This window comes from Saccopteryx leptura, unplaced genomic scaffold (genome assembly GCF_036850995.1).
Source record: "Saccopteryx leptura isolate mSacLep1 unplaced genomic scaffold, mSacLep1_pri_phased_curated manual_scaffold_23, whole genome shotgun sequence".
Lineage (NCBI taxonomy): Eukaryota > Metazoa > Chordata > Mammalia > Chiroptera > Emballonuridae > Saccopteryx > Saccopteryx leptura.
This window is the reverse complement of record NW_027095705.1, coordinates 254,400-270,997: the sequence shown is the minus strand read 5'-3', so window position 1 is coordinate 270,997 and position 16,598 is coordinate 254,400. Positions and strand designations below refer to the sequence as shown.

The 16,598-nt window shown below is 40.8% G+C and overlaps 1 pseudogene; it reads left to right on the top strand.

Moving 5' to 3' along the window:
- Positions 1-2,943: 2,943 nt before the first annotated feature.
- On the top strand, positions 2,944-16,161 carry LOC136386945 (uncharacterized protein C2orf78-like; annotated as a pseudogene).
- The last annotated feature ends 437 nt before the right edge of the window (positions 16,162-16,598 follow it).

Here is a 16,598-nt window from a genome sequence, read left to right as displayed (position 1 = left end):
GGTAAAAAATGCAGGTAGTTGGTCTATGAAACAAGACAATATTCCATTAAAAGAAGGCTTAAGGTCAGCGTGGAGTTTGATGCTGTTTCTGAGTGTTGTACTAATCTTCTTTAGGTTCCTTCTCCTACATTGACGATTTCTGCAGAGGTTAAGATGATGGTGAGCCAGAAGCTGAAGTTAACTGGCTGGAACTATGGAGAGAACATATAGATGCTGGGGACCAGGAAAGGCCTAATGAGGGTTTGTCAAGATAGAACCGAATGTTGGAACCGATACCTTAACATGTAAACATTTTATCGCCACCAGACTCTGTTACAACACTTCCTCCCATCTTTTACCACCAACCCTGCAGTACGTATAGATTCCCTTCATTTCTGAGGGAACTCAGAAAAAGGACGCACTGGTCTGCCCTGCAGATATTGAGCACATATTGCATCATGGAAGTCGGCAGTCTGAGGGGGAACTCTTTGAAAAAAAAATTAGTGTAAATTTTAGCTATCTCTCTGCATTGCAACACCGCTCACAATTTCTCCTTAGGTAAATATCATACACCGTCTATGAAAACACACATGTCTCAAATAGGAAAAGTAGGCCTATAAATGACATGTGTCATTTTGGAGATCCAATCTATGAGCTATCATCTCGTGGGCTCCTGGCATCTGGCACCTGGCATCTTCCCACACATTGACACTAAAAAATAGCCCCATGAAAGATTGATCTAGGTCCTCCTAACAACTCACCACTAAGGATAAGGCATAGATCTATAGATTTGCTCTCTAAAACAAGCTACTCCATATATGAGCAGGTGTGGGGAAGGGGCAAGTACAGGGTTTCAGTTGTAAGTTCACAAAACAGATTTTATTCTTACACTTCTATTCATTAATTGTTGTATTATTTTCCATACGAACAACTGGATACCTACTTTTGTACCACCCTGTGCAAGTCATTAGCACCTCAGCTCTCACTCAGAGTGACAAGAGTGGTATGTGAGGAAAGCACTAAGCAAGGGAAGAAGAACAGAGCCAACGCAGGCCACGGGGGCTGGCTGCACACATCTGTTCCCCTGCTCGGGTGCACAGTGTAACTCACCACATGACTTCTTCACAGACCATTTTAAAGTTTCTCCACAAGATCCCTCAGGTCAAGTGAGTTCAGGATGCTTCTAAATAAAGCCATCAAGAAAACCACACACAATGTGTCTTACAAGGGTGGGCCCTTCAAAAATAAGACTGGGAAGAAAAGATATGAAGGAACCCAGAGCTCTGACAGAGAGCATAAAAATAATCCATATTCTAAAAACATAGCAATGAATCATGTAAATGAGTTGATATGACATGAAACAAAGTGAAAATCTTATTTAAGGTAATTCTCACTAGTGAACAAATTCATGGCAGTTGCTGCAGTATATAGTGTTTTCCAACCTCTATTCCATAGACCAGTCTGCCAGAACTTTCTGCGGGTCCCTGAAACAGTGATCTACCCTAATTGTTGAATGATTAAATGCCAATGATTTCACTTTAATTTGCTTATGCTTATGGTTATTTCCGCCTTCTTGGTTCCAAAATAATTTGTTGTTCACCACTCCCCAAGCGTAAAAAGCTGGGAAAAAACCTCTGAAATGTTAATACAAAGTGAAACCAAATGGTGTCAACTTGTTTCTCACGGAGAGCAAAAATTCCGCATCAATACCTTTTTTCCTGTCCATGTTCATGTTCCCCATTCCCTATTCCTCATGATTGTCACTGTCTTTCTCTGACTTTCCCTCTCCTTTCTGCCTGGCCAGGCAACAGCATGGCAGACAGGGAACCTTAGGAGCCCAAAGTTCTGCACTGGCTGTTTGCCAGGGGGCAGGAGACTACAGTAACTGCCACAGAGCATAGAGTTTAGGTGAAGAGGAGAAAAGAAAAATCTCACGAATGCCTCGCATGTGTGAAAGAGCAGGATGGCAGGATGCCTACCTGGCCCAAGGAATGACAGGTACCAAATCATGGCAGAGGAACTGTAACAAAAGGCTGCAGGAAGGAAGGTTTTTCATCAACTGACTCCTAGCTCTTCGGTGTTTGCTTCTCATGAGCAGAGTCCATTCGGGGAAGCACTGGACACTGAAAAGAAGACTCCTGCTGCTGGAAGCTGACAGGAAGCAACATCCATGAGTGTAAGAATGCACGATCAAAGCTGCTCTCAGAAACAATGCCTAAATGAAGAAGAAAATGGAGAGCAAATCCAACCTACCCAGCCCAGCCCAAGAAAGGAAGCACTCGAGAACAAACCAAAACAGCCTAGGACCACGTCGTTCTCACCAAAATGCACTTGACAAACTTCACTTGCTTTTTAACTACTTCAAAAAAAGAACTCCTGAATCCCCTTCCTTTGCTCCTCAAAGGTTGCTGTCAAATCAATCAAGCTGGAGTGATATAATTTCAGGACAAAAATAATTGTGCAACCTACCTGTCCCATTTCTTTCTCTCTACAGAAACTAACAATGTACTATATTAATGAAAGGTCTGTATGTTAGATGCTATATCATAGAGAATATAAGTAACTACTAGTTAATTTTGTTAATGAATGTCATTAAGAAATAGTTAGGGAGCAAAGAAAAGAAAGAAATAGTGAGATTATTTCCCTAACAAAAGAGCCCTGGGAACATGAGATGATCACATGTGTCTTGCTGACAATCACATCAGTGCCCAGAGCTCAGCGATAAAGGTGTAGGCTCAGTTCCCCTATCGCTCCCTCCATCCAATCCTGTTTTCTTGTTGGCAATCCGACCAATCTATTGGCTCTCTCAGCCCTTTTAACTGCCTGCTTTATGACATCATTCTCCACCAAACCTATCACCATCAGAGAGAACCTTGGAGTTTCCATGGATTTGTAAATACAGTTAGATCATTGCAACTGACCAGTGGCCAGTAACCAGTGACCAGTGACCTTCGTACTGGACACATGTGCTCTTTGGCTCTAGTCAGTCAGACGTCAAGTATTGTCTCCTCAACCGTTGAATCTATTGCTGATATATCCTCTTCTTCTTTATCATGTCAGGTAACAAATAAAAACTTGATAAAGATATTATTAAATAATTTTTCCCCTATATTTAAGAGTAGTGTAAACAAGATAATATACAATAATAGTGGAAAGTATTAATCTAGAAAATGGAAAAACTGATTTCAATTTTGATTTTGACATTTACTGGCTATGTGACCATGGAGAAGTCAGTGACTCTCACAAAAGTTGTTTTTCCCTCATCTATTAATAACTGTGTAAGGTAGGCTGTTCTCGCTAATCCCTAACATTTCTAATACCTATGTAGAAAATGAAATCAATACTTCTTGACATGTTTTAAGAGAAGCAGAGAGAAAACTGGCATGGTGGAGAGAACTAGCGCTATATATCCCAGATGTCTCATGTGTAATCGTCTCCCATGATTAATGTTTCATTGTCAGTACTTTCAGTGTAGTGCTGTTCAAACTATAATATTCACCTGATTTTGAAGTTTTCTATCCAAACTAGGTGAGAAGAGAAAACAGGGAGAGAAGATGGAGAGTAATGGGCTATATAGAGGCAAGTATTTAAATGTAAGAAAGTTAAAGATTTTGTTCATCAGCACAGCGCAATGGGCACCAGGAGGGAGGGAAGCAGAAGAATGAAGGAGGGGAAGCTGAACGGATGAAGAAGAGAGCTTGGAGGTGCTCTCAGGAGCCAAAAAGGTGGTTGGAACGGAATGTTGAGGGGAACCAAAAATGTTCAATTGTAGCAGACGGAGAGTGTAGGGTCTAATCTGCTCTTTGGATGGCACAACTAAGTTGATTTTAACAAATGCTTACATGAATAAACTAGACAAGAAAGGAAGGCCAGAATAGGGTATCACTAGGCAAAGCAGCTGAACCAAAAAATATAGACATTTGTTTCTGTTTGTCTATTGCATTTCTGAAAACTGGCACTTGGCACTTTGAAGCATAAAATGTTCCCATTTTTTATTGGATTCTTTGTTTGTTTGTTGTTGACTTTTATGAGTTGTTTGTATATTTTGGATATTAGACCCTTATCTGAGCTGTTGTTTGAAAATATCATTTCCCATTTAGTTGGCTTTCTGTTTATTTTGTTACCAGTTTCTCTTGCTGAGCAAAAACTTCTTAGTCTGATGTAGTTCCATTCATTAATTTTTGCCTTCACTTATCTTGCCAATGGAGTTAAATTCATAAAATGCTCTTTAAAACCCAGGTCCATGAGTTTAGTACCTATGTTTTCTTCTATGTACTTTATTGTTTCAGGTCTTATGTTTAGATCTTTGATCCATTTTGAGTTAATTTTTGTACAGGGGGACAAACTGTAGTCCAGTTTCATTCTTTTGCATGTGGCTTTCCAGTTTTCCAAGCACCATTTATTGAAGAGGCTTTCTTTTTTCCATTGTATGTTCTTGGCCATTTTATCAAATATTATTTGACTATATATATGTGGTTTTATTTCTGGACTTTCTATTCTGTTCCATTGGTCTGAGTGTCTGTTTTTCTGCCAATACCATGCTGTTTTGATTGTCGTGGCCCTATAATATAGTTTGAAGTCAGGTATTGTAATGCCCCCAGCTTCATTCTTTTTCTTTAGGATTGCTTTGGCTATTTGGGGTTTTTTATAGTTCCATATAAATCTGATGATTTTTTGCTCTATTTCTTTAAAAAATGTCATTGGAATTGTGATTGGAATTGCATTAAATTTGTATATTGCTTTGGGTAATATAGCCATCTTGATTATATTTATTTTTCCTAACCAAGAACAAGGAATATTCTTCCATCTCATTATGTCTTTCTCAATTTCTCTTAACAATGGTTTATAGTTTTCATTATTTAAGTCCTTTACATTCTTTGTTATGTTTATTCCTAAGTATTTTATTTTTTTTGTTGCAATTGTGAAGGGGATTATTCTTTTGAGTTCATTCTCAATTGTTTCATTGTTGGCATATAGAAAGGCTATTGACTTCTCTTTGTTAATTTTGTATCCTGCGACCTTACTGTATTGGCTTATTGTTTCTAGTAGTCTTTTTGTGGATTCTTTGGGGTATTCGATGTATAGGATCATATCATCTGCAAAAAGTGATACCTTTACTTCTTCTTTTCCGATATGGATGCCTTTTATTTCTTTGTCTTGTCTGATTGCTCTGGCTAGAACCTCTAGTACCACATTAAATAAGAGTGGAGAGAGTGGACAACCCTGTCTTGTTCCTGATTTAAGGAGGAAAGCCTTCAGTTTTGTGCCATTTAATATGATGTTAGCTGATGGTTTATCATATATGGCCTTTATCATGTTGAGATATTTTCCTTCTATACCCATTTTGTTGAGAGTCTTAAACATAAAATTGTGCTGTATTTTATCGAAAGCCTTTTCTGCGTCTATTGATAAGATCATGTGGTTTTTGTTCTTTGTTTTGTTGATATGGTGTATTATGTTAACCGTTTTAAGTATGTTGAACCATCCTTGAGATTCTGGGATGAATCCCACTTGATCGTGATGTATTATTGTTTTAATATGTTGTTGTATTCGATTTGCTAGTATTTTGTTTAGTATCTTAGCATCTGTATTCATTAGAGATATTGGTCTGTAGTTTTCTTTTTTTGTGCCATCCTTGCCTGGTTTTGGTATGAGGGTTATGTTTGCCTCATAAAATGTGTTTGGAAGTATTGCTTCTTCAATTTTTTGGAAGACTTTGAGTAGAATAGGAACCAAGTCTTCTTTGAATGTTTGATAAAATTCGCTGGTATAGCCGTCAGGTCCTGGATTTTTATTTCTGGGGAGGTTTTTAATGGTTTTTTCTATTTCTTCTCTACTAATAGGTCTGTTTAGGCTTTCTGCTTCTTCTTGACTCAGTCTAGGAAGTTGTATTGTTCTAGGAATTTATCCATTTCTTCTAGGTTGTTGAATTTAGTGGCATAAAGTTTTTCATAGTATTCTACAATAATTCTTTGTATATCTACGGTGTCCGTGGTGATTTCTCCTCTTTCATTTTGGATTTTGTTTATATGAATTCTTTCTCTTTTTTCCTTGGTAAGTCTTGCCAAGGGTTTGCCAATTTTATTGATCTTTTCGAAGAACCAGCTCTTTGTTCTATTAATTTTTTCTAAAGTTTTACTGTTCTCTATTTCATTTATTTCTGCTCTGATTTTTATTATCTCCTTTCTTCAGCTGGTTTTGGGTTGTTTTTGTTCTTCTTTTTCTAGTTCCTTAAGGTGTGAAGTTAAGTGGTTCACTTGGGCTGTCTCTTGTTTGTTCATATATGCCTGAAGTGATATGTACTTCCCTCTTATCACTGCTTTTGCTGCATCCCATAGATTCTGAAATGTCGTATTGTCATTTTCATTAGTCTGTATATATCTTTTGATCTCTGCACTTATTTCTTCTTTGACCCATTCATTTTTTAAAAGTATGTTGTTTAGTTTCCACATTTTTTGTGTGATTTTTTTTCTCCTTTTTGCAGTTGAATTCTAGTTTCAAGGCTTTATGATCAGAAAATATGCTTGGTACAACTTCGATTTTTCTGAATTTGCTGATGTTGTTTTTGTGGCCAAACATATGGTCAATTCTTGAGAATGATCCATGTACACTGGAGAAAAATGTATACTCAGTCACTTTGGGATGAAATGTCCTGTAGATGTCTATCATATCCAGGTGCTCTAGTGTTTTGTTTAAGGCCACTATATCTTTGTTGATTCTCTGTTTGGATGACCAATCTAGAGCCATCAGCGGTGTATTGAGGTCTCCAATTATGATTGTATTTTTGTCAGTTTTTATTTTAAGGTCAATAAGTAGCTGTCTTATATATATTGGTGCGTCTTGGTTTGGTGCATATATATTAAGAATTGTTATGTCTTCTTGATTCAGTGTCCCCTTAGCCATTATGAAATGGCCATTTTTGTCTCTGAGTACTTTTGTTGTCTTGTAGTCAGCATTATCAGATATGAGTATTGCTATGCCTGCTTTTTTTTGGATGTTATTTGCTTGGAGTATTGTTTTCCAGCCTTTCACTTTGAGTTTGTTTTTATCCTTGTTACTTAGATGAGTTTCCTGTAGGCAGCATACAGTTGGATTTTCTTTTTTAATCCATTCTGCTACTCTGTGTCTTTTTATTGGTGAGTTTAATCCATTTACATTTAATATAATTATTGACACTTGTGAGTTCCCTATTGCCATTTTATAGATTGCTCTCTGTTAGTTTTATGTCTTGTTTGATCCTTCTCTTTCGTTTTTTTTTTATCTTTTGTTTTTATTTGGTTGTATTCCATACATCTTTCCACTGTTGCTACCTTTTTTATCTCATGTGCTTCTGTGGTGGTTTTTTCAATGGTGGTTACCTTTAGGTAATGAAAAGGGTTCCTACCCTGTTCATTGTAGCGCACTATTTTGTGAGTACTTTTGCACTCCATCGTCCTTTGCTACTGTTAATCTCCATCCTCCCCCCCCCTTTCTTTTTGTTGTTGTCACAGTTTAAATTTGGTTTTATTGTGTTCTTCTTGGAGCTTTTACTTCTGGCTTTATTTTTTTTTCTTTGTATCTGATTGGAGAACCCCCTTTAGTAATTCCTGGAGTGGGGGTTTTCTGATTATAAATTCCCTCATCTTTTCTGTATCTGTGAATGTTTTTATTTCTCCTTCATATTTGAAGGATAGCTTTGATGGGTATAGTATTCGTGGCTGAAAGTTCCTCTCTTTCAGGACTTTAAATATTGGGGTCCACTCTCTTCTAGCTTGTAGAGTTTCTGCTGAGAAATCTGATGATAATCTAATGGGCCTTCCTTTTTATGTTGTATTCTTCTTTTCCCTGGCTGCCTTGAGAATTTTTTCTTTGCCATTGGTTTGTGCCAATTTCATTACGATGTGCCTTGGAGTGGGTTTGTTGGGGTTAAGAAAACTCGGAGTTCTGTTTGCTTCATGAATTTGAGGCTTTAGTTCTTTCCACAGGCTTGGGAAGTTCTCATTTATTATTTGTTTGAGTATGTTCTCCATTCCATTTTCTCTCTCTTCTCCCTCTGATATACCTATTATTCTTATGTTATTCTTTCTGATGGATTCAGATAATTCTTGTAGGGCTATCTCATTTTTTTAAATTTTTGAGTCTCTTTCTTCCTCTTTCTGTTGTGCCTCAAGTTGCTTGTCTTCTATTTCACTAATCCTCTCTCCTATCTGGCCTGTTCTATTAGCCAAGCTTGTTACCTCGTTTTTCAGCTCGTGAATTGAGTTTTTCATCTCTGTTTGATTTGTTTTTATAGTTTCAATTTCCTTGGACATATATTCTTTGTGTTCATTGAATTGTTTTCTGAGCTCCCTAAATTGCCTTTCTGTGATTTCTTGTATATCTCTGTGTATTTTTAGTATTTCTATCTTGAATTCTCTGTCATTTAACTCCAAGGTTTCAAATATATTAAATTTTTTCTCCATAGATTTTTCCTCTTCTATCTGTGTTACCTCTCTTTCTTTTGTATCCATGATATTCGATTTACTCTTCCTTAATGGCATCTGATGGTAGTTTTGTTGATAGTATTAATGAGATTTAATAAAATATAAAAATTTAAAAAAATAAAAAGTTGAAAAAAGTTGTTTTTTTTAAAAAAAATTAATAATGAAATAAAGAAAAATAAAATAAAATAAAAATTTTAAAAAAGGAAATTATTCCCCCCCTCCTTTTTTTCTCTCCTCTCCTCTCCCTTCTTTCTTGAGAAAATCTTGTGGTGAACTGTGAATTATATTGTATTTAATAGAACAAACAATGCCTGTAATGGAGGGCCTGAATTGGGGAAAAGTAATAAAGGGGCACGAAAAAATAAATAAATAAAAAAAGGGGTGGGGTTATGGACCCACAAAAAGCAAATAATGAAAAAATTTGGATCAAGAATAAAATAATTTGCGTTTAGGTGTTGGTTGACTAAGAGTTATGATGAGAGGAGTAAGAGGGAAACAGGAAAATGGGGGGACAAATTAAAAAATTACTATTGTATTTAGTGGAACAAGAGCTTGATAAAATGGAGATCCAGGGATGGCAGCACTGCTAGTGAGTTAAAAAGGTGAAGTAAAACCCCCCCCAAAATGCCAGAAACATAAGTTTGAGTCCCAGATAAAATAATTTGTTTGTTATTGAGGTTTGAATGAGAGGAGATGTAAAGGAAAAAGGAATAAACTAATATAGAAGAAGAAAAGAAGAGAGATAGAGAGAAAAAAGAGGGAACCACTAAAAGAAGAAAAAAGAAAAAAAGAGGAGAGAGAGAGAGAGAGAGTTAAGGGTTTTGGAGTGCAACCCTCATAGAAAGGAAGACGAAAGAAAAGATAATGGGAGATGTAACACTTATGGGTAGTGTAGTTCAAGGAGAGGAGAGAGTAAGACCGGTAGGGAGTTAAGCGACAAAATTGGAGGAGGAAAAAAAAAAAAAAGAAAAAAGAAAAAAAAATCAAGGATGAAGATAAGAGAAACAAACGAACAAATATAATAAAATGGGATAGGTTATAAAGTCTGCGGATTATTCTGATCTTGAGAGGTTATCTTCTTGCTTTTTCTTTTCTCTCCCTCTTCCTGGTCGGTTACTGTGTACCCCGGGTTCTGCCCCTTTGGCACGCTCAGGTAGAGGTTTGCAGTTGATAAGTCTCTATGGCGATGTCATGTATTGTGCTTCAGTCTCGTTTGCAGCCGAGGCTCATTAGCGTTTATAGGCTCCGACAGTGAGAGAGTCCGTGGTCCAGGAGCCTCTCTCCTAGCCTTTCCTTCCTCAACCAGCAGCCTGAGAATCCAGCTATGGGGTTGCTGCTGCCTCTGCCTGGATAGTAAGAGGCTCAAAGAACTGGCAACTCCCCACTCTATTCCCACTCAGCACAGGGCTCTGGGTAAGGCTCAGTCAGTCAGAGCTGCTAGCATAATCAGCCGGGGCTTTCGCCTACTCAAAGACCTCTGGCTCTGTCACTCTGTCTGGTAACACAGGCGGGTCTGCGTGCGCAGACCAGGATGTTAGACCGGAAGTCTCGCCCTCTGAGTGAAACCCCCCACCCGCACTAAAAAGTTCCAATGTTGGAATTGGCTCTCACTCTTTCAAGGCACTGGGGCAGCCCGTGACTCTGCCCTCGGCCCACACAAAGGCCCCCGACTCTGCCCCTCCGTGGGACAACACGGGCTCCCACTCCAGAGGTGCTGGGAGTAGTCTCCTTCCCACTCTCCATGCGCGCAGACCAGGATGTGAGGCCGGAGTCTCGCCCTCTGAGTGAAACCTCCCGCCGCACTGAAAAGTTCCAGTATTGGAGTTAGCTCTCGCTTCCTCCCTGTGTGCGGCTCTCCCTGGGAGCTGGGGCAGCCCGGAGGCTTTCGGCCCACACAAAGGCCTCTGACTCTGCCTCTCTGTGGAGTAACATGGGCACACCCTCCGGGGGCTTTGGAAGGAATCTCTCGCCCACTATGCGCCTACCAGGGGGTCAGGTAAAATGGCTGCACCGCTTGTCTTTCTTTGTCTGGGTTTGGCGCGAGTGTTAGCTGTATTGCCCAGGTTGTCACAGGAACAGTTTTTCCTTGGCTTGGATCTCCATGCCACAGCCTGGTTTGGCCATTTGTGCTGCGGCCTGGATTTTTTCACCCACTTTGCCCGCCTTAGTTTCTATATTCTCAGATTCCAGTGAAAATTGCCCTGTTTAGGTTAGTGAGGAAGGCGGAGCATTTCTTACTCACTATTTCCTTCGGGGTTTGGTTATATATTTAGCCAATTTTTCGCTCGATCATACCTTTGGGTATATTGCAAAACATCTGGAGGCTCCAAGGATAGGTTTTTCTGTTTCTGGTTGAAGATATTGTTGAGGTTTGGGGGAGATTTATCGGTATCGCTTCCTACTCCGCCATTACTCTGACATCATATTCCTGTCTTGTTAATAATAGCCAATCCAACAGGTGGTATCTTATTGTAGTTTGGATTTGCACTTCTCGAATAGCTGGTGAAGGTGAGTATCTTTGCATATATCTATTGACCAACTGTATGTCTGCTTGGGAGAGCAGTACATTCAGGTCCTCTCCCCTTTTTTAATTGCATTGTGTGCTTGTTTGTTTCAGAGCTTTGTGACTTCTTTATATATTTAGGATATTCACCCCCTATAAGAGTCGTTGTTTGTAACTATACCAGTTTTTTCAGAAAATATTTGTCTATAGGCAGTGGAACTACCTACACATCTACATTTATTACATTTTGCTGCTCAGTTTTTACCAATATATATCTTTTTCTGTCTGTACGTACTACTTAGGAATTCTTTCAAAATCACCTGCCACTGTGGGCAGCTTTTTGGTTAATAGGAGTTACTAAAATAGGAGAGGTATGTCCACTTATATAATATTGCAAGTATAATACAATTTCACTTATTAGTAAGTGTATTATGATTAGATGCTTGCATTATGCTTGAGTTTTCATTCATAGTTTTTTGTTTCTTTTTAGTTCTGTGATATGTTTTTCATGACTTTTCTCTTTGTCTTTCAGAACTTGTAACTTTACCCATATAAATTGTATGTAATATATCACTTATCCATATGAATCATTATGTAGCTACTTTTATAACTACTTCAAAGATAAGTACCAAAAGCTAACTAGTTTAAATAACATTTTTCTTTCAAAAGCACTTCTTGAGAAATTAAATCTCAGATAGACATTATGAGGTAGGATCAGAAACCAGGTCTGAAAAGAGTAAGAATGACCCATGACCAACTGGACTAAGTTATACCTGAATTTTAGTGAGTGGCATGTGGTCTCTGAGGCAAAATGAGACACTGAAGATTACAAGGGTACTACCCACACTGTTTTCTAGGCACAAGAAAAACACCTGCATTCTAAGTTCTATTGTCCCATGCTTTTCACAGTATAGTGCTCAGAGCAGAGTCTTGAAAAGGAAGTTGGGATCCTTCTGTTATGTAACCTGCTGATAATACTAACATAATTCAGAACATGAGGAAGTCTATATGATATGTCTGAGACTCCGTTTCTTCACTCACATAGTGAGACTGTGAGAACAGACGCTCTCCAAAGACTCCGGGTTCTCAATGCTTCACCTCTAGGAAAGAGCAGACGCATGAATCCCTAGTGCAGGCTCAGTAGAGAGACAGATAGGGCAGCAAGTGACTGCATCTACCCTAGAGAACAGTGTAGGAACCACACCACTTGGGTCTTCTGCACATTTCTGCCCCCGTTGGGAGACAGAAGTGAATACAGAAGAGCAGCAAACAGCTCTGGCACTCACTCCCATCACAAACTGTTTCATTTTTGATATCTCAGTGAGGACTGCCATTGGAGGCTTTGTGATAGCAACAATCTTAAGGTAATGCCATACTTCAAACATAGTGAGAATTTATCAATCTCACTGATTTTTTTTTCCATCACGCTCTTCTTCCCTACAGAAACTTTCCAAAATCCACCTTTACTTGGAATCTCCAATTCTCTGCAGATCTCTCTTCCTGTAGTGAGCAATGCAGCCTCCCTAACAGGAAGTGTCTCCAATTTCTCTGGGGTCTCTGCTCCAGCCGGCAGTTCAGCATGGCTACTGCCATCAGCCTCCGGCCCCTCTTTCCAGCCACTCATGGAAAGTGCCCACCTTTACCAGCATTCTAGTGCAACTATGCTGTCTGGAGTTGCTGGCCAGAGGCAGGTCTTCACTTCAGCTGCTTCCTATGCTGGTAGTTTTGAGTGGGTTCTCCCAGGAGGCACTGAGATGAAGTCATCATCACTCAGAGACTTCACTGTTTATGTCATTGAGCAGGCCACAGCTGTGTCCTCCACGGCCATGGCATCCCAGTGTCTTAAAACTCCAGATGCCAATAACATGGTTCCCCTGTATCCACCACTTTATCCCAGCTTCATCATGGGGGCACCACCTCAGATACCAAATCAGGGACACAGCCTGTCACTTCCCTACCAGGAAGGAAGTCATGTGTATTACTATAATCAAGGCACAGTGGGGTCCCTGCTCTCTGGAGAACTGGGCACCTACCTGCAATCCCATGGCTCCGTGTTTTACACACAGAGCAGGGCCTCTGCCCCTCAACCACAAGTGCTCATGGTACTAAAGGAGGCTCAGCCCATAAATGTGATACCATCAGCCTCTACCTCTGTAATCTGCTACTCTGCGTCTGCTCAACCCATCACAGAAACAAGTTTGCAAGGTGAGTACAACCAACAAGATGGAAGAAGTCAGCATTCAAAACCAGGATCATTCTGAGCTGGCAACTTGTGAGTACACATACAGGTAGAATTTCTGTCCTGTGCCTTTAATAACTCTTACCATCAGTCAGTGCTCTCAAACCTCAGATGCTTTGTTAGCTGAGGACAGCTGATAGAGGTGGGAAGGGGGGACACTGTAATGGCCCTGTATGCTCTATGTATGAGAATCCCAAGAGCATACCAAGAGATGGCACACTTTTCACGGCCCTCCTAGATTAGACCCCCGTACTGTACACTGTAATGAACTTCCTTCCCTGATTTATTGCTTTTGTCCCATTGGAAGGCACTTCAGATGTCTTATTTTGATAGTAGCAGCTTAAATTTTTCTTTTCTTTTTTAAAAATTTTATTGTATTGATTTTAAGGAGAGAGGAAAGAAAAGGGGGAGAGAGAGACCGACAGACAGAAACATCAATCTGTTTCTGTATGTGCCCTGGCTGGAAATTGAACCAGTAACCTTAGCGGGTTGAGACGATGCTCTAACCAAATGAGCTTTCGGGCCAGGGCAAAAGTTTTCTTACTTTTATGCCAGGAGTCCACTCTTTGTGTTCCAAGATCTTGTCCATAGCAAGCATGCTAACAGTCTGTCCTTGCTTATAGATTTCATTAGGATTAGCTCCCTTCCCTCTCCTACTCTGTGGTGTGAAGTGTTCTTGTTCACTCAGGAGAGGGAGAGAATGAAAAGGGTGCCCTACGAGGAAGCTAGGCCTGCAAAACATTTTAAATATCACCTTTACTTTTTGTTGTTAATTACAAAAACCCTGTGAATTATAAAGAAAATCAAGGAACAAGGACATCTAAAGGTGACCAGTAAGAACTAGAACACTTGCCTCCTATCTCTTAGTGTAGGGCACTCTCTGATCCCTAACAGGGACTAGTAGAAATGTTCTTCCCATTGTTGGAAGGGTACGAGTGCTGCACTGGTGATAGAGGGAGCATCGCACTTACCAACTGACTGACTTCTCCTTGATTCCTTTGTAGTGATGGAGACATCCCTGGGGATGGAGTCTTCCCTGGCACTGCAACCTCCTGTCCAAACTTTTTGTCTACCACCAACTTCAGAACTTCTCACGTCCTGCAGTAATAAAAATATACAGACACCTGAGAATAACCCACCATTTGAGCCACGGGACATTTCAAAGGTTACTCCAGTCTATAGTCCTAGTGATTTTCTGGCAATGCCTCCAGCTCCATGCCAAGAACAAAAAAAGAAGAAGAATTCTGATGATATTAAATCCAAGCCAACAGAAAACCAAGATCCTCCACTGCTCCCTTTAGAAATCCCAGATATCCACCAGCTTCTGGCCTGCGTTGATCCCCTTGGCCAAGAGGAGCACCTGGGCTGTGAAAGCACTGGGCTGGAAAATAATAGCTTGAGTCTGGTGGACCAACAGACAGTTGAACATGGGACTGAGCCTGATTATGGTTTGGCAGACAGCGCTGCACTGGTGGAGGATATTTACCTTCCACAGCTGTTAAGTTCCTTGGATGATGATCAATCTGAATTCCCCATAGTGGGCAAAACCATAGACTCCAGAGACATCCAGTTCAATGAACTGCAGGGAAGGTCAAGTGTCACACAGACTCGCTCTGTTCAAGCCAGGAGGAACAAACGTACAGACTCTGAGCCTAACAGTGATGCTCCCAAGGCCGAAATCCAGCCTGAGAGACCTGGCTGCATGCTCGTGGGAGAAGTCAGGATGTGCAAGGCTGCAGCCAGTGATGGGGCTCCTGCGAACACGGCCAAGGATTCCAACAGGAAACCCCAGAAATGGGCATCCAGCAGGCACAGCAAATGTAATGGCCAGGAGCAGGAAAAGGCAAAAAGAACCAAGGAAAAGAACTCAAAAAAAGCTGAAGACTGCAATCCAGCATGAAAAAAGGTCAAGGCACAAGAGAAGCCAACCATTCCCAAGATGAAGCGGAGGAGAAATCAACCTGAGATGATCCAAGAGGCCTTCAGAAAGCCTCGAAGCTCCCTAGCTATGCACATGCTGGAGTCTGTGCAGGTGTTTCATGCTCTGCGGAAGAAGCTTGATAAGAAAACGGAACTCTCTTCCTCCAGGGCCTCGGGAAACTCAAGCAACCCCAAAGGCCACCAGCCAGCCCCCACTATTAAACGATGCCCGGATACCCCACGTGAGGCCAAAGGTTCTGAGAAAACACCTGCCAAACCACAGAAGCCAGTCGGCAGTGTGAAATAGAAAGTTCATCACCACCTCAGTACGAGCTGCCACCTCCTGGCAAGGTCAGGTTGGTCCTTTGGTGTTTCCAACTGTGGACAAGCCTCATGCTCGACCTGTTCCTCGAAGGCCACAGTGTCTGGCATCACATCAGCCCACTGGGGCTGACCCCATCCGGCCTGGTTCTATCTCCACTCTGTCTACTTCAGTCAATTCCTCCCGGCCGTATCCTGTATCTTTGACAGGTCCTGCCAGACCTACTGTGCCAATTTCTACCTACCCAGCCCAACCAGATTTAACCAATGCTGCCCGCCTTGGATCTAAGTCAGCTCAGCCCACTGCAGTTGTTTCATCCCAGCCAACTCCTGCATCTTTGGCAGCTCCTGCCAGAACGGCTGGGCCAACTTTGACCGACTTAGCCCAGCCAGGCTGGACCAACCCTACCAAGTCTAGTGTCCCTCAGTCTGCCTCTTCTAGGCCTGCACCCTACAGAATATCATCTAGTACATTGTTCCAGAGGGACCCTGTTCACACTTCTGTGACCAAGCCCCAGACCCCACTCAAGCCTCAGAATCAGTATCTACTCAAAGACTTTGCTCTACAACCAATTGCATGGAAGAAACCTGATATTCGTGGGCCAGTCATGTCAATGCCCATCGCAGACTGGCAGGGGCCAGAGCAGGAGGCCAGGGAGAGGAAGGCTCAACTTGAGCATGAGAATGTTGCCCATAACTCCGCCTTGGGGAAATATCTCATTGCCAGGGAAGAGTAAATGGAAATTTCTCTCTCCTTTGGGTATGCAAGATAAGACACGCTAGAACTGTTGGTGCCACTTTGGATACCAGCTCTTTTTTTCATAGATAGTTCTAAATTTCTCTTTTTTGATGTATTTTAAAACTTAATAATGTTAAATAAAGTAATAGCTGTGACATCTTAGGACAGGGGTCCCCAAACTTTTTACACAGGGTGCCAGTTCACTGTCCCTCAGACCATTGGAGGGCCGGACTATAAAAAAAAACTATGAACAAATCCCTATGCACACTGCACATATCTTATTTTAAAGTAAAAAAACAAAAACAAAACAGGAACAAATACAATATTTAAAATAAAGAACAAGTAAATCAACCCACCAGCCATGAAAACTGAGGACATCCAGTACATGGCTGGAGGAAAAAAAAAAGATAAAAAAGCATTAGAAATGTAGCAATA